Here is a 24221-nt window from a genome sequence, read left to right on the forward strand (position 1 = left end):
AAAGGGAAGGCATTTTGGACGAGAATCGGCATCTTAGATGATTTTCCAGACAAAAGTGTTGAATCAAAGCATAAACATTGTTGAATTATGTATGTTCCTTTATTCATTAGTGCATATAAATGTGCTTCTTCATGTAAATGCACTGCTATCTGGCCATCTTAGTCAGTTGTAAACGATGTAAAACACGAATATTGAATTAGAGAAGCGTTAAATATTCCTAATAGTTCATTTGCCGTTCTATTTTCCACATGAACGTCCACTTTAAAGTACCGAATCAGAACATAAATAAAAATCACAGCACACTGACCAGAAATATTTTCATAACCAGAAAAGCTGTAAAACTTGTCCATGAAATTGAATTTTAAAGTAAATCATGGTTAATCTGACAGTTTACCAACAGTCTAGAAAAATGTTATAACGATATTGATCTCGGTTTCTACATCAAAGTACGTACATATCATCAATCGTACAAATATAGACACGGATTCGGGGGGTAGCGCATTGACTTCTTCGTGCGCAACACAGTTTACGAGATCCTCTCTCAGGGTCGGCTCACTCATCATACTTGTTGACACTTGCAATTGACGGACAAAAATAGTTTCATAACGAAGCAACACTCCTTCCGCATACAAATTGCCATATCATCGCTATCGCTTCATTTCATCCTAGGCAATCAACAGGACCAATGACACCCAATGTCGGAGGAACCATCTCGCTGCAGGAGCCTCAAGTCGTCACTTGTTTGCAGGGTGCACAGTTTGTAGAAATATTGATTAAAGTAGCAATTGCTCCTGTGGATTCTTAAGTTAGAATTGATGAAAGTCAATCTAAACATGTCAAGTGGAGGAAGCGATCATAATTATAGCCCCTATCTTCCATTAACTATAAGCTCTGCCTCCACACCCCTCCATGAGATGTATGCACACGTTCAGGACAATGGAAATCAGTGCTTCGCGGAATCGCGGAAAGGATTGTACTTTTTCATGGTGTGAGGTCAATTAAAGTGGAAGATTTGGCTAAAAATGCGAATAAAGAGATTCCATTATGGACGAAAATAGCAATTCCCGTAAGACTCCATTTGGGCTGTCAAAACCAGTTTGAGGGCGATTAGGATATTGGGGCTTGCAATGGGGGCCCGCGTATCACGATCCTACAAGGGCCCTGGGTCATTAACATGGACGGACGGTGTTTGATGTGGTTAGTCATTGCGTTATACATAGTGACTGCGGCTTTACGCCAGTTAGTCACTGCGTTATACATAGTGACTGCGGCTTTACACCAGTTAGTCATTGCGTTATACATAGTGACTGCGGCTTTACACCAGTTATCAGACATATTGATATGACTATGGAAACCTGTCTGATATACAGAAAAACTTACATTTTGCAACATTTTGTAAGCTTGACATTCTTAGTTTTAACAACGCAAAACGTAGACTACATAATGCTTCATATTGACTCGGATGTTCTATGTTATGGTGATAGTAGTTCTTGACAACAGGGCGGTGGTTTAGCATGATGGTTTTAGCGTTCGCTCCTAAACGCCGAAGAACCGGGTTCGAGTTCCCACGTGGGTACAATGTTTGAAGACCATCTCTGGTTTCCCACATTGTTATATTGCTGAAGTGTTGCTAAAGGTGGCATAACAGTAAACACAATCATCCTTAAATAAGTATTAATAGTAAGGGAATTAAACTGAAAGTTAGTATAAAAGTTGACACCTGATAGCAAGCAAACTTGCTACAACGAAAAGGTTTCCAGTGTGAGGCAAGATAGATGTAGACACTGACAATGTATAAAAGGACAACAGAAATTCCGCATTGATACCTGGTGTCCGTAGCTCAGTCATCTATATCCTACACTGGCTCTGCAACAACTAGGTTGTCGGTGGTATCGATAACAGGATGCACTGTTCACGTCTCTCTCTAATACAGTACACATAATACAGTAATATATACAGGTAATACAGTACACATTATATAACGAAATGATGAGACCGTGGACCTGGCTACACTGCCCTGAGACTTTACCGACTTACACAATGACGGCGACACAGATAAGCAGCAATGTCCAGTTAGTTAGTTAGTTAGTTAGTTAGTTAGTTAGTTAGTTAGTTAGTTAGTTAGTTAGTTAGTTAGTTAGTTAGTTAGTTAGTTAGTTAGTTAGTTAGTTAGTTAGTTAGTCTTCACAGTATCTCACAGTCTTCAACAATATAATAAAATCCCAATAGTCCAAAAAGATTTTAAGAAAGGTTTTGGGTTTTTCTAAATATGTCAAAAAGCGAGAGTGCGCGTGGTGCAAGTTGTCGTAATCGTCTAGTGCAAGTTGCCATAATCGTCTGCACAGTTGATGGCGCTGAAACTTCTGGAAACTAAGTTTCTTTCAAATGTCAAGTACCAGTTTATTCCACTATATACATTACCTCCACTGTTAAAAGGGCAGCTGCGTGTGCTCCCGTATATCTCTCAAAGCAAAGGATGTGTTTGAGAATCTTTTATCATCTGTATGTATTGTGACTGGGTGAGGTTGCATTAATGATTTACGTAAGCTGGTGACAGACTACTTACGTATACCGTGGGATGTGTCACGTGACACAACAACATCAAAGAATTACTTTCACACCAAAGGCTACAGTGAGGTAAACTCAGGAGCACCGCCGCTTCTCCACAGCCGTGCGTAGAGAAGACTAGCCGATCTCGCCAAGAACTTGAGAACGTGGAAATGGAGGAGACTTCGGTAACGGGGTACCTTTTATTAAATTTTCACGTCCTTAACATCAAAGACCACATATACATTTTTGACTCGATCCTATTGCCTCCATGAACTCGGGTCTCGGAAGCACTTATTGATTTTTTTTTTCTGCAAACGTTCTACTGGTAAACATTATATCACAGCCACGTGCTATAACCATTAGCGGTATAAGCTGAAGAATATCAGTAGAAATTAAACGGCGTCATGCTCAACGAGTTTTCTGGGAACATTATATAAAGTTCGCAGACAGATCAGTTACTCCACTGATTCCATATTTATTTTCTTGTTAGGAAAAACAAATTAGTTCAATCAGGGGATGATTCATGGTGCTTTAGTGGAATAAAGTGTCACACTGACTCCAAGCAAACATTCGTATTCTCTACATACAGTTCACGCGAGTTCACCCTGAGTCACTGGCAGCTTCCAGTAGCCTGATTTAGAACTGTAGGAGAGTGACCATCATCAAAGTAGTAGTAGTAGTAGTAGTAGTAGTAGTAGTAGTAGTAGTAGTAGTAGTAGTAGTAGTAGTAGTAGTAGTAGTAGTAAGACCCAGATTTGTTCCCATCTGGCTTTGGTTGGCTCTCCACATATACTGAAAGGCAAACGCAATGGAGCATTTGAACCTTATTTTCTAAGACACACAGCGGAAGTCAACTTTGAGGAAAACATGAACATGTTTTTCACATTACAGTTGGCACAAACACAGATCAGAATCGAGATGCATGTACAACATGCATGCATTCAGTCATAAATTCATTTGTTTTCTGACCACAGCAGTACTGGCAAGGTTGACGAGAGATTAACAAGAACAATCCATTGGACGTCTACGCAACCTCCAGCGACATTTCGTTTGTCTTTGTGTACTGTTACTTGTTTCCATGAGAATAGAGATTTTGCGTTAGCCAAAGACTACACGGCAACACCAGGGACAGGCGAGGAAACAGAAGACGTGGCGAGCCGCCTCCCCAGCTGGGCCAGCTTCTGCACACGTTACGTTGGCAAGCATTACGCATACGCAAGCGCTTCATAGCCGCTAGTGGAGCAACCACGGCGTATCAGCTAAAACATATTGGTAAAAGATGACCAAAGGATGCCGCTGGTGGAGCTACCACACCGTATCAGCTAAAACATAATGGTGAAAGACGACCAATGGATGGCGCTGGTGGAGCTACCACACCGTATCAGCTAAAACATAATGGTGAAAGACGACCAATGGATGGCGCAGGTGGAGCTACCACGCCGTATCAGCTAAAACATAATGGTGAAAGACGACCAAGGGATGGCGCAGGTGGAGCTACCACGCCGTATCAGCTAAAACATAATGGTGAAAGATGACCAAGAGGTGGCGCTGGTGGAGCTACCACGCCGTATCAGCTAAAACATAATGGTGAAAGATGACCAATGGATGGCGCTGGTGGAGCTACCACGCCGTATCAGCTAAAACATAATGGTGAAAGATGACCAATGGATGGCATTGGTGGAGCTACCACGCCGTATCAGCTAAAACATAATGGTGAAAGATGACCAATGGATGGCATTGGTGGAGCTACCACGCCGTATCAGCTAAAACATAATGGTGAAAGACGACCAATGGATGGCGCTGATGGAGATACCACGCCGTATCAGCTAAAACATAAGGGTGAAAGACAGCCAATTTTAAGGGATGCCTGAATTCAGGCCAAGATCTCGGCGGGCTTGGTCTTCATCCCTCACTACTGGCGTAAAAAGATGTCAGTGGATCCCAACTAGGCAACAATGGTAGCGACGTGATTGGTCAAGGGTTCTGTACAGCCACGACACCAAGGCCACCATATTCTATCCTGATGGTCGGAAGTAGGCGCCATGTCTGGTGACATGAAATGTCATGTCATCCGTGAAAACTGAATTCCTAACCTTTCGTGGTTCCCATTCTTGTTTTCAATGGAGTTGTCTCCCATCTCTTGGAAGAAGCGGGCATACTGTTCCTGGTGGACAATGCGACGTGTCTGACTGCTGGAATAATCGAGGACTCTTTCAACAACAATAAAGTATCCATCTTTGTCTGGCTGTAACGATCACATGGCCTGTCACTGATGGCACTCTCTGGCTACTGATACAACAGTGTCCTACCCTGCTGAGCAACCAAAACAGCTGCAACATTACTTATTGGAGGAGTGGGGAGGCATATCCAGTGACGTCACGAGGAGGTTTACGTCATCGCTTATGGAAGCTATTTAGCTACACACACGACACTTGCAGAATGCGCATAAAGTTATTTGGCTGAACTTTTACATTGTTCACAACGTATACTGCCAACATTCAAGTCATGATGATGTTTGGATATGTCCGCACCTTCAAGATGATTCAACCACCATTACAGCTATTCTGAGTGATGTGAGCAACTTTACGAATTTAGCACCATGTACTGATGACTTACCTGGCAACCAGAAGATGTCATAGGTTTATTTGTTTGACCACGCGTCAGTCAACAATCTTCTGATTTCAAAAGCAAGGATTACACACAATGACCAATGTCACGTGGCCTGAGCCCATCCAAACTCTAGTCAATATTTCAGGCAAGCACGACCTATTCTGTCCCAGAATCCCCATGGGTGGTGAGATACTGGAAGCAATTATGAATACATCCAATCACGTCTGTCTTGCACAGTCCATTGGCATTTCTTTCCAACCGTCTCTGTCGTCATTTGTCGACTTTTAAAGATTTACATTATGTAAGTGCTTTTATGGGTTCCAACCCACTTTGTATGTAGGATTCGAACCCAGGCTGCTCTCAATACAGATTTGTACATATGGGCAACCTCCATCCCAACACTGTATAAGGTTGCGACTGTAATGGAAATCAATTTGCCACCAGAGTACTTATTACACAACCTACTCTACTCCATTCTATATCCCATCAAGCGGTCGAAGTGTCGGCTTCTAGATTTATCCGAGACTAAAAATAAGAGATTGAAAATTGAACCGAAAGGAGTCGACCACAGAGAACATGTTAAGATTTCGAGATACACTCTTCTACTTGAGAGCTGTTGGGAGTACGCTATTTGACAGGTGGCAAAGAAACCGGCGTTCTTGCCTGGCGAGGTACTCGGGAAACAAGGAAACGTCACGCTGGAGCGTGAATCTAGTTATCATACAGCCTGACTGACAGCTGTTGCTTGGTGTCGACATAAGCAGCATTGCACTAGGGTGGAAATATTCATAACCTCGCAAAAACACCATGACATAACGTTTACTCTCCAAACAGACTCTCAGCCCTTGAAGCAGGCTTGATACGCGAATGAAAACACGGCATGCTTTCAATGCAAATAGCGATGGGCTAACAGTGAAGCTTAGGCGGCCAAACAATAGGAATTAGGTAACAATGCGAAAGATTGAGTTATGCCTGCGTCAGAATAACGTGCCATTCGCATCGCAACTCTCAGGGGCTTATGTAACATTGTAGTCACCAGATAATAGCGTTTTGAGTAGCACGCGAACCACGAGTGTTTGAAAACACGGTAACAGAATGTGCGTATGAATACCTATTCTGAGAGTGTTGATGATGTTGGTTAGTACTGACGTCCTTACCCACAAGACCCCGCCAGCGGTGTGGACTGACATAATACCGATCAGTATTTTAAACATATCCACGATGTCGACCAGGCCCGAATGTGTTAAACATTCATAACAGATCTACATTTGGATGCCACCAGCCCATTACCACTGGCTGCTGGATGCTGACACAGTTCAACACTTAATGATCACTGTCGAAAACACTAGTCAATAGGCTGCTTTCAAACCCACCCTGAATTGAATATATCTACATAATTATATCATATCAGCTACTTTGGCTGTGATTCCTTGGCCTGCGTCCGAGTGCAGGAATCTGGAGTCATCGGCTCTCCCTATATAGACATGTTCCTGAATATAGCTGAACGTAGATCCCTGACGTGATCCCATAACGGTGATTCATTAGGAAGGCCCTGATACTAAAGTGCATCTTCAAATAAAACTATTGTATATCAGCCTTGGTTTGTTTGCTTGCATGAGTGCTGCTCTTCACGTTACACCCGCCATGATGGGTTCCTGTAGCCACTCGTACATCTAAACAGTTTCAAAACAGCCAAGGAAAACGTTAGGTGAATCTGGAGTGATACTGTGTAAAGTCACTCTAGGCGTCGAGCAGGTAGTAAGTGCCATTTCTCCACAACACAATCTATCAAACTAACAGCTCAACTTTTTCTCTGTTCCTCCTTGTAACTAAGTATAGGGTGAGCAAAGATGTTTTAGCATCCAGTCGTCACTGACAAGCCTGCATAACATATTTGTCGACTCCACGTTCCAATAGTTGTAATTCCAAATCACAGAAACGAGCACCCTGAACGATACACTGACTTGTCCCTTTCGGCAGGTGCATACACTATGTTAGAACGCATGCGTTATTTTCGTTGTAATTGAGTTTAATACGACAGGTTACCGGAAAGCATCCAACTTCCCTACCGACAGTGATACTCTAATAAAGGCACAATTGATGGACGCACTTGGGTATTGCTGCTGCTGCTGAAGCTGCTGACCAGATAGTTTTGCATAATGGTATTCAATGTCCTTCAGTAATCAAATCGTGCTAACTCGAGAAGGAAGCGGGTTTTCACTAGCGGCGAACTGTATATGTGTATATGAGGTCTGAGACAAAGGAAATCAATATCGTTCTCAGGAAACAATACTACGGACAACCTGTACATGTAAACGGTAGTGCCGAATGACACCTCCTTGGAATGTAATTTTCATTCGGTGATATATACTGTAGTTAGTTCTTGTAGTTAATAGTGAATGGTTATTTATTCCTGCCATTTTCAACTTCCTGTACCATAGAATGGGGTAGCATTTGTTTGCTGTTGTTTTACGCCGCACTCAGCATTATTCCAGCTAAATGGCGGCGGTCTGTAAATAATCAGTCCAGAGATCAACAGAATGATCATTGATCGGACCTTTGATCCTTGACCTGCCAGTTCATGGAATTCAATTAGAAAATAACTGGAAAATTAGTAGGCTAAATAAAGAAAGTGAAATGTTTCTCGAGCATCGACGCGTCACTTTTATTTGTGCGCGTAATAATTTATATTGCCATACTTTTGACTTTTTACTTGTATCGTATCTTCTCGTTTAGCTGTAGTTATAATCGCATTATTGTACATCAGTTTATCTCTACAAAGGTGTGTGATTCACTTGTTAATATTATAACACTATTGTGTCCATGTAAATGTGAGGAAGTCAGCACCTGTATAAGAATGCATATAAAGTCACTCTATCGTGAGTTATGGACCTTCATGTGTAAAACTATCAAATGTATTCGTGAAATCGATACCAATTAGACGCCTGGGCCTGGCTTTAATTCAGGTTTTATGAACTGCAGTAGACATAAATTGAGATATATATGACAGGTGGCTTACGAACAACTATATCACTCAGTTTCCGGGATGTTCAGTGTGCAACCATATTCGCACTCATAATCTGTTATAGACAGTCATTGTAACAGTACTACACTGTATATAGCTATGATCAACGCGTCAGTCAATCAGTTATTAGAGCTGGCATTCCAAACATTTGACGATTTCCATGTGGTCTTCTAGAGGTTATGGACTGTATCTCGGTGACATTACTGCATCACGGATCACGCCAGCGTTTTGGCATTCGCTCATACCTGATCGCCACTTTGTTCCTGCTGGAGACTCTTCACATACATTTGACTCATCGACGAAACATGACTGGCTGAAGACTGAGATGGGTTGGGATGTATGTATCGTTTAAAATGATTTTACGTCCACCGTATTTACGTGGGCGCGTGGCTGCTTAAATTCGAGACATACAGAATAACTTATTCTACTTTGTGAGCTCGCATACAGTGGAACATGGAACCTCACTCACACAGAATATGTCACTCCAAGCAGTCCATCTTATTATGTTGCGAGAAATCTGAAAGATCTGTTTTCCCGTGTGAGCGGGCAACATATCGTAAATTACCTCAGTGAAGTTGACCTGTATCATAAATTGTTTATTTTATTTTTTTTTCAATTTTATTGTAAACAGAATAACAAAATGCTTGCTTTTGATTTTGGTGATATGACATTTTCTGCTTTTGGGTGTTGATGGAATGAAGGTATATGTTTTTGAGACAAAATTCTTTTGGACCATGGGCACAGAACGGAAATGAGTGCAGACGATCTCGTCACCTTCTGCCTCGAAAATGAATGTGACGTAAAGCCCAAATGAACCCAAACTCAACCCCACGCTGTCCACGTGTAACCACAGGTCTATCACTCCATGTACAAACTCTCAGTGACACGCAGAAGCCCAGGGAGAGATTTCTGTAAGACACGTGGAGGTCATGTAAGACACGTGGGGGTCATGTAAGACACGTGGGGGTCATGTAAGACACGTGGGGGTCATTCAACAAATTTGTCGCATGCGGATAATGAGTATTGTTCGTTGTAACTTTTTCTTTTCCCCTAACGGGAGTAAGCAGCTGACTTGCCCTTGCATGCACTATTGACGGATACCACTCACCGGGCAGGATCCACTCACCATTTAGGCGAGCACCTGGTATTATAACTGTTTAATGGTGATTCCTAAACAGAAATTTACTAATCGTTCACTTTTTGCAGTAATTTCTTGTTAATGTGAAAAACATTATTTTTAATGTTGTGCTGCATGTTCAAAGGGTTTGCTCGTTGTGCGGGTTATCAAAAGGCTTTAGGATAAAGCTCGATGTGAGAGGCATAATCCCTCCATCATCTCGTCCATGATATGTGAACTAACACTCCCATAACCATCACCCCACAGCATTAGCAATTAACGACTCCGATTCAAAGCAGGTCATATGAATGTAATGCAAGACGGCTAGTTAATGTGCAATCACACGCTGTTCTACGCCGTTTTCATTACACTGACGGATCACGAGTGCAATGATTTCATAATGTGCACTGCAGGCAGTAAAGGAACGAGTACAATTACTTCACTGTAAGGCACAGCAAAGAGTACAATGATTTCATTGTTGTTCAACATTGCTGGTAACTGTAAGGTAGTGACCACTTTGCAACAAACATTACAAAGGTCTGAACAACTTGCATCAGCACTGCGAAACAAGCAATACTATTTTCATGTTTCCTCTGTATAATACGTTTTTTATCCGTATTTCCCTGGTTTTGTCAGTTATCTGGGTGCGGTTGCCGGAGGAGAGGCTTTCCCAGTTCTTGACCACTCCTGCTGTCACTAACTGTCAGTGATCCATTTACACGATTTTCAACACTGTCTTACTTTTCACGCCACGTGCACGTTGTACCGGTTCATAGACGCTGTTGTTGCCTGTTACTGACGCCTGAAACTGACTCTCATTCGTGGAAGCTTGGATATGGTAATTAGGAAGGCGAGAGAGAGAGAGACAGAAAGACAGACAGGCATAGAGAGAGAGAGAGGCAGAGAGAGAGAGAGAGAGACAGAGAGACAGTAAGACAGACAGGCATAGAGTGAGAGATAGGCAGAGAGAGAGAGAGAGAGAGAGAGCAAGCAAGAGAGAGATTGGGGAACAGAGAGAGAGAAAGTCTTTATTTCCTTATTTTTATTAATGAGCGTGTTAGTTGCAGCTTAATGCAACAGCTGGCGCGGTGGGTTAGTCTAGTTGTACAGGTCACTCCTTACGGCAATATGTGAAGGGTGTCCCTTGTCATGGGATAGTTGGAATATTATGTACAAAAACACTCACTAACTAACGCACTTACTCACTCGCTCATAATCATACCACGAACATCGGTATCAATATTCGCTCTTCAATATTTCAGAAAAGCTTTTACGTATGAAACTTATTGATATCGTATTCACTTTCTACAGTCAAACTGATGAAACTCAAATTCCTTATATGCCATGATTTCAAGTTCCATTATTCAAGGCAAGTTCATGCAGTGTTTCTGAGACTTGTGTTGGACGAGAGGTTGCAAGGGTCAAAGAAGTACACAGCAGGAACACTTATCTGTCTGTGTACGTTTTCTTCAATCGAAACCAACTGATCATGTGAAGCAACAGTTATGTTCTTTAAGGCCAAAGATAGACACGCCATCCAGCGCTGGGCATCTCGATGATAAATCAAGATATGACAGTCGCCGCCGTTTCGTCAAGCGGAGCGGAGGCCAAGGCGCAGTTAGTAAGTGAACGTCGCTGAACCGATGACCAGCACTGTTGCTAACGGAAACGGGTGTGCAAAATTGTAAACCCGGTCCTAATGCTGTCTGTCTGTCTAACACTCAAACACGCCTTCACGGCAACTCACCAGCATATTGAGAGCTGTCAGCAGTCCCTCTGAAATCCTGGCTTCTAACTTCCATTAGGACGACTCGGCAAGTCAACTTTGGACCAGATATAAATGTTTAAAAAAAGAAATCCCTCTCAAGACGCTGTACCAATCATCCCCATAACTACATTTTGGACAGCCTCCAAAACCGTTGTGGCGAAAGCTACTTTCCGAATGATTGGGAGAAACACAAATATTTATAATGATTAAATGTGCGAGATGGAGGCAATATAGCCAGGGTATAAAACTATAAATGTGGTGGGAACATTCTGTAATTACCCACCTCGCTCACTCACCCCATTGGTCCTCCTATAAAAGGGCTGTACTTAAACTCGAGCCTATTCATAACATCTATGAATACTAACACAGCGCACGGCCATACAGACAGTGGGGAACACACTGTTACAAAATGTGGCCATCTACTACCTCGTAAAACATGGAATAGTTTTACTGCCTGTGAATTATGGGAATCGATCAATGGCAATAATCGGGCCCAACTGACGCGAATACTTATCTTTATGAATATCGGATCAAATCAATAAGTTTAGAGACTCTTTGAAAAGTAGTTGTGGATCTGTATATACATTACGTACAAGGACTGCCCGGCGGCGGGAATGGAGGCGTATCATGAGCTTATAAAGTAACAGCAACCCGATTTGCTCCATGTAGAATGAGGTAGTCGACGGTGGGGAAGCTATGAACTCAATGTTCAGTGTGTTGTGAAGTGGAATTTCAGAAATAGAAATGTAAAGACTTGAAAGCTTTGGCTATTTCGTGAAGGTTAAGTTGGCTTCATTAAATTCCACTCATTTCATTTGTGCAGTCCTGTGATGACTGTTTAGCTTGATTACCGTGTATTTCATGTATAATTATTGCTCTTTAAAACAGTCTGTCTGCTTTTGATAAAAGGATCGTTTCGTTCCCATTTGTAGGCAGTTACGTACATAAAGGTATTGATTTTCAATTTCAGTGTTGAATGATACGTCCATAGTTATAGCCAAGTTTAGGAACATTAGTGTTTTATTAGGTAACATTGTGGAAAAAACCTTCATCAGTTAACATTCTTTGGAAATGCTTCAAATCTGACGTTAAAGAGAGCGGCGGATTGCTAGTTCAATCCTGGCTGCGTCACACGAGGAGATGTTAAAAGGCGATACTTGGTGGTCGGCAGTACAGAGATAAAACAATGATATGATCAACTGACGATAACAAGATTAACAAGGCATAAGCTGGTTGAAGGATATGGTATTCCTCAGACCGTAGGTCCGGGAGCACCATTCTCAGATGGTTCCTGGTACAATACTGCCACAACAACAGCACAAGCCATTACGCCCAGTTGTGGAATTCGGTTTGGTTTGTTAGAGATGTTTTAAGATAATGGGGATATTTGATGTCTTTTATAGTCATAATTATTTACCTTACACATGATATGCTGAGGTTCTTCCTTGGTATTGTAAAGAAGCTTAATGTAGAATCAACATGATAGAGGCAATGCCATTTAGATTTCGGTGGAACACAAATACGACTGTGGTCATTGCGATGTCAGTCTTACATGTGTGTGGGTGGTAGTTGCACGGTCAACACTTGCAACTGTTATGTCTGTTTAATGTGGAGGGAAACCAGACGGGAAATCCTAGCGAACATAGATGGTGCTGTCAGTCCACGGCTCATAATCAGGACGAGTCGGAAATAAAACAGACTACCATCGGCTCTTGACATGACACGTCCTATAGACAATAGATTTTATTATCGCCTTCACTTTATACCGGTGATTCATTAATAACATACACTCTTGTTCAGTTTTTGCTGCCCAGCAGATTATCAATACTTTTCTTTTTTAGTGCGTTGACGTTAAAAATTCTTCTAGGATGAAATAGTGTCAGGAAAGACAGCATGGTAATATCCGTGTATCATTAAGCGCACGTAAGTGTGTGACTGTAGCTGGTATGGTTTAGGATGCTTACGAACTCCACAATTTCCATGGCATGGTTTCCCTGGACTTGAACATGGTTAAACCTGGGGTCGATATGTATGTACTGGCAAATGAGGTTTTGCTAATATAGTGGGTTTTCCTGAGATATATCCGCGACGTACGCAATATCTGGTACTGAAAAGATGACGAACCGATGGCATTGTCACACTAATACCTCTTTTGACACATCCGGGGTATTTCGCTGTGTGGTGAGTGCCGGGACGTGTCGTTACAACTACGTTACGTGACGACTACACGATGTGACTGTTGCTGCAAGCATCATCATCTTTTTATACGACGTCTGTTACGTACGTGCACTTAAGCTCCTGAAACGACGTCGTTTGTCAATGATTTCAGTCCATGTTTTTTCCGACTGTGATCACGGAACTGACCCCTACACTATCAAATCTTGCTTTACTTATGTGACACGTTTTAAATGATGATTAGAAGCCGCACCAACCATCGACGTAGTTCATTTGAAGAGGAAAGAATAGATCCAACTTAAAACTATCAATGAAACTAAAATGACACAAGTTAGTTACATGTGAGTACAGCCGTACACATCCCACCCACTGAGGCACGTACACAGAGATAGATGTGTACAGGTAAATCCATGCGCCGATCACAACGTGGTCTGTGTCTAAATGTGCTCCCTGTGTGTGGTGTGATTTACACGGCTTCTCACAGACTCTTTACCGACTACATCTCGGATACATATGAATACAGGTCGGTTATAGTCAAGTTAATACACAGCCCTGTTGGTACATCAGTTAGAGTGTCACAAATAGTTTAACGTATATACAGCTAATCTGATAAAAGGCGGATGGGACTACTGGTCATATCCAGTCTCACAATATATACCACTTTCATCCCAACACAGAAGTCTGTTTATTGCTTCTACCAAAAAAAAACCACTCACATACTGGTAACATTAGTCACGGGGTTTCAAGTGAAAATGAGCACATCTGCCCCAAAAAGTTCGCTGAACTAATGATTCGACCGTTCGGCTAAAAGGATGATACAGGCAAAAACTTTCAATCACACGAGTATATTTTTCATTCCATTCTATTAGAATATTGGATTCTTCCCGTACCAAAGAAAATGGAAGCGGAACGTATGTCACGTGGCGAGCCAGGGCAAATCAATTACTTGTACATTAAAGCAACATCAAGTAGTGTTTCTGTACAGGAGTAATTAAAGTACAAGCCCACACATGTTAAGCTTGATGTGAACTTGTTTAGAGTTGTCATCATTAAAACATTTGTTTAACCTTTGTCTTCAGACTATGGTACCCTTATAGTACGTAGTACGAACTTTAGGAGATATACAAAAGAGTTATCAAGTAAATTATTTTATTGACTAAAAGTAATGTATGTCTGAAGATGAGGGGGGGGGGGGGGGGTTGTACTAGACTGCCTGTCGCAGCTTTAACGAGGCAGACACGCCTATTGCTTGCTCTGGGATGGGATCCCATTGAAATCATTGTTGTATTCCCATTGAAACAGTTGATCAGTAGTTCATATCTTGCTCGGTTTCATTTCAATATCTCGAAATAAGATCCCGCGAGTTCTTTCCTGCCGCAGCGGCTGCGCGGAATGACCAAGGGGGGGTCGGTCCGTGTTATTGTTTGTTGTACGTCTAAACACTTTTCGGTATAATTCATGACATGTTAGGATATTCATGGTCAATACAAGAACCCGCTGTCCGTGCAAATGTCGGGTCCAAGGGGTAAGATGAAGCATGGATTATCCTGGCCAATGTATGCAGTGTACATAAACCCAATATACCCCTATCCATGATCATATATCTATCTCCGATAGATGAGACTCTATAATACCCACTACATCAACAACATTTATATACAAATAACCGTGAAGTACTAGTGGCACAAAGGAATGATAAAACTGCGGAAACCATTGGTGTATTTGTAATTCTTTGAAACACTACTAGACTTGTTCAAATGGCTGAAACTAGCCTTGTCGTATTCTACTTACTAGAGTTCGGGATATCTGGCATGAACCTAATACTAACTACTTAAATATTGCTGTACTGAGTGATAAGGCCAGGGAGTGCTCTTATCCTATCTCGTCTATGGCCAAGTCAGCCGATTTGAATTCCTCCCAGAACCCTTCCCATTATCGAGCTTCTCGGTGTCTTTATCTCTTCTCCAATTGATATACCAGCCCCCTTGTCTCAGCAACAGCCATGATCCGAAAAAAGTAGGCAAAGATCGCTCGAGAAAAAACACATAGTACCCACGATCTCTGCTTTCGTTTCTAACCAGGAAAAACTTTCACGTTAATGCTGATGGAAAAGATTAGTTGAAAAACGTCTGTCCACTTCACTGACAATGCACGTATCGTGAAACGTGTTTTGAGTCTGGACAAGAGCAAGCTCTACCCCAAGATCAGGTGTACTGGTATATAGGTGGATACCTGAATTAGCAGTAGTGATGTAAATGATCTTACCTCTTAAAACCGTCGACACTTTGCCTTTACTTGGCAACTGTCCTTTGATGTGTTTTCAATCCTCGCGATATTGAGTGCACCTTTCTATTACGACAGCAGACAACTGTTCATCGGAACAGACCGATTACTGTATCCAAATACACCTACAAAGCCTTCCTGTAATGCCGGATGCCTTTAAACTTGAAGCCGAGGTATGGATAACTCGTTGAAGAGAAGGCGTGATCTGCAAACTTGGCGTGTCATTTTTTTTGTTTTGGTTTGATGGATCCGATAGAAGATTTTTTTATGTTCTTGATCACTACTACTTTCCAGGCCTGCGAGCTTGCAGGAGTGAGAAAACGATAGTTAATGAACCTGGTATATATCTCAGTGAAACAATTTGGACAGCCCAGATCATGGCCATTGTTTCCTCTGTGTCAGGCAGAGTCCGGGGAGGTGACTCGAGTTGGTCCGTGGGGTAATCGTGATATAAACATGTTGTTGGAAAATTCAGAATAAGGTAAAATAGGTTATTGTAAAATGAAGACGAAAAGGATTTCTTAAACTGAGATTCGACAGTTTCCCGAAAAAAAAATGAGAACTAACTGAAGTCATAATTTTTGTATGACAAGTGAGATCAGACCTAAGTATGGCAATACTGCACACAGGGATGCAGGTGGTTCTGGAGATGCTGGAGGTCAGATGAAATTATTCTGGGTACTCTATACGATGGTCCCACTGGGTTACATTAAGTGGACATGACCGTTGATGTACATATACGTAAACTGAAGGGGTAGTTCCCGACTAAGGGTGTTAAAGACGGGATTAATCTGAACGGAAATATCACAAACAATCCCAAAGTTCTAATGTGACCTGTATTTTGTCATGTATAATGCGGGGCAGGGGCTGTTCCCCAGCGACATGTACGCCGTCCTAAAGCTGTAGTATTGATGAGCGCAACGTTAAACAAGAACAAATTTACCAATGTTCATGGTAATCCTGGGTAATTAGACCCGCTGTTGTCATGTCTGACCGTTCTCTTCGTCGTTATATCGGGACCTAAACTCAGCGTAGTGACTGTGCAAACATTTAATAAGCTTCAGTCAAAAAGCAGGCCTGAAGACCTCAGTTTCCAAAAGACCTCGGCTAAGTGTACTGTTGTACATCCAAACAACTCCGACTTAACATTAATCTGCATGTGTGTAATGCAGCAGGCAGTTGGCTAACAAAGTCAAGATAAGGTAGCGAAAGGATCAAACGTCAGATTATATGAAACTAATCTAAGCGCCGGATAGAATCTCGTATCCTGCTTGTAGATGAGGAGCAACCGGCGGATATTTTATGTCAAACCTAGACAAAAGTCATTCTAGCTGAGACAAGTAATTCATAATAGCCATAGGCAGTTCATCTATTAGGAAATATATCAAGGGGAAATCGGTTTTGGACATTACCTCAGAGCGCGGCAGGGATAAGAAGTTGCTTAATACCATCAGCGTTGCCTTCAAACTGATAGTTCAGTCTGGGATCGCGTTTCTCCACGATAACATATTTTGTGTTATTTTAACTTTCACTGGGCCCCATGGTTCCGGGTTATGAGAAAACGTGCACGATGTTGTCGGGGGTGATGATGTGCATGCAAGCGCTCTAATGTAAAACTCATAGATTCTTCATGACTCGGAAGGTTGTGACCTGAGCTCCTTCTGACGCCAACTATCGTGAAAGAGGTTGAACATACCACTGGCTGTATCCAACGGTGTAGGAATCGTTTAGTTGCAAGTCCCCGTGATGGGAGATGCTGAGATTGTATGTATCCCCCTGGATTTGAGACCTATCTTCCATTTCCCGGCCAGTTTGGATTTCCTTCACCACAGCACAGTTTAATGTTTGCCGATATGTCAGGGGATTCATTTCTAAACTGAGCGTTCTAGTATTGCCATATCTTTCGGTTATCAGGACATTTTATAACCTGCACTGTCGGGCTCGACATTACATGTAAGTGTAAACAGTTGACGTAAATATGAGTCACTTTAAAAAAATTAATTGCCCGAAAAATGTGTTTTGGATACTGTAAGCCTGTTTTAGTCGTGGTAAAATCTGGGCGTCAGCGACAAGTTATATGCAGAAATGATGCTATCAGTCAATAATTAGAAAGGATATATGCCAAAAGTGAAAAATGTTATACGTAAAGTTGCCCAAGCGTTCATTATTACACAGATTTGTTTGCTGGTATTGACCACCTTGTTCATTAATGAAATCACACAGCTAGAAATGGCAGATCCGGCGTGAAATTAAATCGGACTGACCACTGAAGCGAACTGCTCCTATCCCTGTTTTCATTAATCCAGCCTTTATGTGAATTTCGTCGCCAGCCAACTGCTATGATATCAATGTGACGTCAGACGGGTCAGAGGTGTTATTTGTGAAAGGAGTGACTCTAAAGCCTCGTTTTGACCCTGTTAGCCTCGATTCCACTTTGACCCTGGTCTGAAAGTCTACCGGCGACTATTTCCACTTGATGGGCATTTGTTCGTGTAAATGTCACGCAAGGCGGGTTTAGGAGCGAGAAACAGTGTATCTATTTGTAAGGTTAAGCGATGAGAGTAAATATTGACAGACGATAAAAGATATGGTAAATAAACAATCTGACAGCCATTGACGGCGGGTGATGAAGTTCGGGGTAGAACAATGGGGCGTTGTGCCTACAACCTCTGTGTGAATTCAGCTGCTATTGGAGGTTCTGACATCCACAAACAAGCAGTCTCGCCGGTATCCTAAAATAGCCATCAAAGGGCTTACAAGTTAATGGCGCCATTATATACATGCCCTTTTAAAATGAAGCTTACAGAAGTTTATCTTCGCATACGACAAAACCATTTGACTATGTCTGGACGAAACGCGCATATGTGTACTACGTGGGAAAGTATACCTGTCGCAGTTGGATATCATATTTTATCTCTCGTTTTATGAATAAAAATCATTTTGATACATTACCGAACATGATGTAGGAGTAGCTGGCGTCTCCAATACCTTATGGAAACACTGCTGGCAATTACGCCAGAGAAAGTGACGTGTCGTCGATGTGACTTGAACTACGTATTTTGACATCTTTATTTATGCTTATATTATCAAACACTCGTTCATCTGACATGGGATGGTGTTTCGTCTGGCTCAAACGTCCGTTTATCACGCCGAAGGTCGCGGTTTGAGTCTACTGAAGAGTTTAACGTGTCTTGCTTGACGTGATTTTGCTTATGTAATGGGCAACAAAGGTCTAACGATGATGGCTGACGGAGGTTCATTCACCAGTGTAATGAGTTTTACTACAGCTGTATGAACCCCAGGTAACGTATCACCTTGAACACCAATGTACCTGGCGCTGAGTCCAGGTGTGACACATGGCAAAATGTTATGTATATACACAAATGTGTACTCACATTAAAACACCATGTTATTTCACAACACGAAACACGACACTACTCCAGCAGAGTTCTTTTGAAACATATTGCTCTTGAAATCAGCTTAAAGACCACCAGACTGTGGTATACATGTGAAGACAGGCGGAAGTGAACCAGATTTGTATGTGTTTAATTACTTGATTACCCGAGGGTCAAAGGAACTCTGTCATTCTATATTTCCACACGGAAGAACATGCCAGACCAGCCACCATCCCTCCAACCAGTTAACCTGTTGATTACCTTTATCAGCTGCTTTGAAATTGACCATGCCTTGAACTGTGATTATAAACCCATCCTCAAAGAATGGAACAGGCAGATTAGATTTAACCTCCTGCAAAAACCGTTTAGTCAGTAGCCTTGTTAGAGCATTGAAAGGTGCATCTGGGGGTTAAGGCTAGGAGATTGATCTCCGGTGTTTGTTGTGCGTGTGTCTAGGAAGTCAAGTGCTAGATATCATATCAAGTGGAATACAGGTCCGAAACAATCGTTTCACTCTTATACATGCCATACAATGGCTCCTGTGCCCTAGCCATCGCGAATATCATACACTACATGTCAAAGAAACAAACTATCATGCTGTAACTCACTGAATATCTACGTATCGAATACACGGATATCTGAATTAATAAGTCTACATATAATACAAGGTATAAATGAAAGAGACAGAAACATTCTCATAATCATACTAATTCTCTCGTGCAAACATAGTCAGTTAGAAATGTGCAACTCAAACTTGTTAATCTGTTATGAGTGTATTTGAAGTATATACATGACTCATTATGAAACAGTCATTATACACGGTGTTCGCGTAAAGCCAAGCTCATTCAGCTACAATGATGATGCCTGACACAAACACGTGCCGCGGCAAATCATTTGCTCAGCTAAGAGACGTTGGAGCACATGTTCAAATGGGACTTATGTCAGACATGGTGCATGTCACCAATGACGTCCAACTTTTATGTCCTCCTTCCTGGTATGCAGTCGTGTGAACATGTATCAATCTATCTCTTTCTAGCTGGGATGGGTAAAGGGGAAAGTTAACAGATCAACAAGACGGATAGAAGCTTACTACGTGTGTATCACCAAACCCAACATAGATGTCAAGATCGCTGAGAAAGTCTAGTACGTCGTGTGTTGCTTTGTCAGTAACTTAGATAACAAGAGTGGGATGTCGTCCACGTCCACGTCCAGGTCGTCCACGCTTAGTCATGATCACAAACGCCGATGGATTTAGGCATGAGGATTGTGTCACACTTCTTATAAGGGAGAGCGGTTTACAAAGATAAAAAATCTTAAAACGTGTATCTGATCTTCTCCTACCACTTCAACATTTCAGTAAACACTGGAGTGCGTGTTTTCACGGATGTGCACCTAATTCCACTTGTTCCAACATTCTGGGAATATGATACCAGTACTTGACCGTTTAAACAAGCATGAGTACAGGGAGTTAGTAGAACATCATCTAGTACCATGTAATTATTGGTACAGTATATTATATATACCATCCACAAAAGTAGGGGATATTCCATTTTGTGAGTATACCACTACTCAATGCCAATGCACACGAGAAAAGGTTATGCATATCCATATATATTAAACATTTCAAAAGGAATTGAATAGATTGTCACAATTTCATCTAATTTCCCTGCCACATCTCTTTCCTCCTTCAATTCATCATTTGCATTCTATCAATCTTGTAAATCCAATATACCCTACTTTTTAATGGTGTATATCTGGGCATGTCGTTAGGTGTGAAAATTAAGTTTGTGGCAGATTTCTTCCGCTCTCTCTCTCATGTTATCGTATCTCACGACCATAACGAAGACGGTCAAGTCAGTCAGCCAGTATTATATGTGTAAGTCTAAACCTGGAGGAACGCCCAAATCAATTCTGGTCTCCTAAGTTTGCCAACTTCGTGAGACCTACAAACACTGCAATGATACGGACAAACCCGAAAACAGATTGGTATTCTAAATCACGATCGCAGATTTCTGTCGTTTTATTTCAGCATTGTCTGGCCGTCCCTCCCAAAGCAAAAGGAAGTTAGCAAATTAGCTAGAATTCGGAAAACATGTTTTTCATCCACAGAACTTCTACAAAAGCAATTTCCGAAACAATGAATATGACGAAACAACATGTCTAATTTATACACTGATGAACGTCAAACCCAACTGATGGCCTCGTGTGCGTTTTCAGATTTCATTTACTACATTGTTAATTGTCAAATGAATCAGTCGAGCACAACATCCCGAGACATAGTCCAGTTAACCGGTATGTCTTAATCCATTAATGTGATTGGTAGTGATGCTACCCCGAGTAGACTAATGAATCAGGACATACCTTAACCAAGTGCAGGGATGACGCTACTGGAAGCCATGGACGCATACGCACACAGAGGGACCTGTCAAATGAATTTCAGTATGAGCACATCAATCAAAATGCTTAAACAAAAAGATTGTCAACTGAGCGCCCTAACAAATAGCATTACTATCCACGCAGCTCAAACACCTCTGAATATCCGAGTTAGAGTTTATCATCAGTAACAGACGCCTGTCGTAAGAGGCAACTAAATGGATCGGCTGGTCAGGCTAACTAACTTGATTAACACATGTCAATTGCGTAGATCGATGCTCATGTTTTAGATAACTGGACTGTCTGGTCAAGACTCGATTAGGTACAGACCGTTACCATATATAAGAATGAAGATTTTTATGGATATCAACTTCTTTATGAGAGAAGAAGTTGATATCCATAAAGAAGTTGATATCCATAAAAATCTTCATTCTTATGTATTTTCACTTCTAAATGACATTCAAAGACTCGTTACCATATAGCTGGACTGTTGCTGAATACAACGTAACTCAATACACTATTTGTTGAAACTACATTTCAAGAGAAGACATTGTAAAAACCAGGAGTGATGTAATCAGCGCACCTGCTTACAAACACTGTCTTACTGTGTGTTAATGAGTACGGAACAGATGCTCTGGTTTGATGTGTGGATGAGATTTATCTAAAATGCTATCGGTACATTAAATGCATCCAGACAGTGATTAACAAATACTGAGCGGGTTTATATTCTACACATGTATACAGCGTCAATGAGAATTGTTTCGGCCAGCCATGAGAAGAGCAACCTACTATTTTAAACTGCAGAGCGGAACACATGATAGATAGATTTGATATTCCCAGATAACTTGTCACTGTTTTTTACAACGCGCTGGGAGAACATAGCACCTCCACAACTGCCCCGGTCTGACAGGTTTAAGAGTCAGGATATAGAGGCAATAAGAGGAACTATGGGTTTAACTCCCAAAGTTATTGGACTCTCATCTACTGTCACCGAAGGGAGCTACTTAGAGTAGTGCTCATTTTATTAACCACAGGTTTTTGTGAGCCAGATTACCTATTGGTGTGATAGAACTGGACTAGTGTTCCTACACAATCTACCGTAATTGATCCTTTTCAGAATAATGTATATACATTATTTTCGAAATATATTTGAAGATCTTGAGCGAGAATTAACCGTCAGAACTTGCTTCAACATTCATGCATTTTTTTCCTTCACGACCTTTACATTATTTCTCGACGTCCTTTCCTCATCCATTAGACCACCTTACTCAATCACCACCGCGGACCTTGATTCCCGTCATCGAGAATACTTTGTTGACAATAATCATACAAATCATATATACGAGTAGGATTATGTACAGCCTTAATGGCATAATCTGTTCAATGCTAATGTATAGACTGGCCCTGATTAACCAACCACTCCTAATAAATATTTATGTCAATCTACCGGTGGTCGATTTCTTTGTTCAGGTCGCCGAGTATGTTTTCAGTCTCCCTTTATCCGTGGCTTGGTGTACACAGGAGCTTAAAGAGTCAGTCATTCAATAAACAGCGAGCAGTATGTTACTGGAGGGAGCCAGGTATACAGGCTTCTTTACTCTATGCAGCACCTTCCACCTCCCACCCAGCCCGCACTTGGCCGATAACTCCATCCCCGCGCGTCTAATGCGATCTGTCATCGTCTAGTGGTTTCTCCCCATCTGATGAATATCATATAATTGCGACTAATTTCGAGTTTAAAGGTTGATGGGAGTTCAGGAGAAGGTAATGCAGGTATAAATTAATCGATGAATACTGGCAACAGAAGGGCTCACATTAGAACCGGTAATCGTCTTGGCTAAACCGAGCTGGAATACAACATGTGAGTTTATTGTATAAACATCAGAGTTCACTGAAGCAGAAACCTCTCATGTGAGTACATTGATATTAATAACAACAAAATGCTACAAAACCTAAAGACTACACCCATGAAATGAAGCTGTTGAATGTTGAGATTCAACTGACGGACAATCAGGACACTGTTTCGTTACGTCATTGGACGTTTCCATTACGCACATAGTACTCTTCCGTCATAATAATGCCAGTGTTCCTTTACGGTCAGTATGTTGCTCCGATACCTGATAACACTGTTTCTGTCAGTTGATTAGCTATGCACTTGATAATACTGTTTCTGTTACACATTGACAGTTGTTTCTGTATGGAAATAACATTATTTACGTATTGCGGCAAAACTATAATTAATTCATAATATTCACCGAAACCCGGTGCAAAAGAGGCGACAACGATTCAGACCTGAGGCTGGTGAAATGTGTCAACTTATCCTAAAATCTAGAATGATGTACATTTACATAGGCGGCTGTAGATTTAGTCCGCCAGATTTTATACAACTTAGTTAATCACGAACTATATTCCATAAATATCACATAGCCAACCAATGCTAATTCATATTTGACTGTAACACACATGTAGCTAAACAACGTCCATTTTTAATTGAGCAATATAACAATGCCGACTCAAGACACATATATTCCCACACAGTACCAACATTTCTGTGCTGATTCTACCTGAAGGTGTGTCGGGTTTGGGATTGATTTGATGAGACAGGTGTTTGAGAGTTATCTCCCTTGAAGCCACCAGGCGGACTTCACCTGTTACTGCCTGTCATACAAGCACATTATGTGGCCGAGGATGTGGCACTGTTCCAAATGTCTTTGTTCTTCAATAATGTATTGCCTGGTTACATGAGTTCGCAATGCAGAACTCTAAAAAGCTGATTTGCCTGAAAGAGACTATTAAATCGAGGAAAATCGATCTTGGTGTCGTGTCCTGTTGTCAATGATAACACCAGGACAGCCAAACAAGCACCGCATGTCAAACCTTTTAAATCCTTTGCGGAAAATGACACAATCGCAATCACCAAGGGTA

The 24221-nt window shown here is 41.6% G+C and overlaps 1 protein-coding gene across 1 annotated transcript in view; it reads right to left on the bottom strand.

The window, feature by feature from the left end:
- LOC137298022 (muscarinic acetylcholine receptor gar-2-like) overlaps positions 1-24221 on the bottom strand; it is a 111872-nt gene that overhangs the window by 55812 nt on the left and 31839 nt on the right. Inside the window, exon 2 of the mRNA XM_067830054.1 lies at positions 21285-21345. The gene's annotated coding sequence lies outside the window, so the exon portion shown is untranslated. The remainder of the gene's footprint in view (positions 1-21284; positions 21346-24221) is intronic.

Source organism: Haliotis asinina, chromosome 10 (genome assembly GCF_037392515.1).
Source record: "Haliotis asinina isolate JCU_RB_2024 chromosome 10, JCU_Hal_asi_v2, whole genome shotgun sequence".
NCBI lineage: Eukaryota > Metazoa > Mollusca > Gastropoda > Lepetellida > Haliotidae > Haliotis > Haliotis asinina.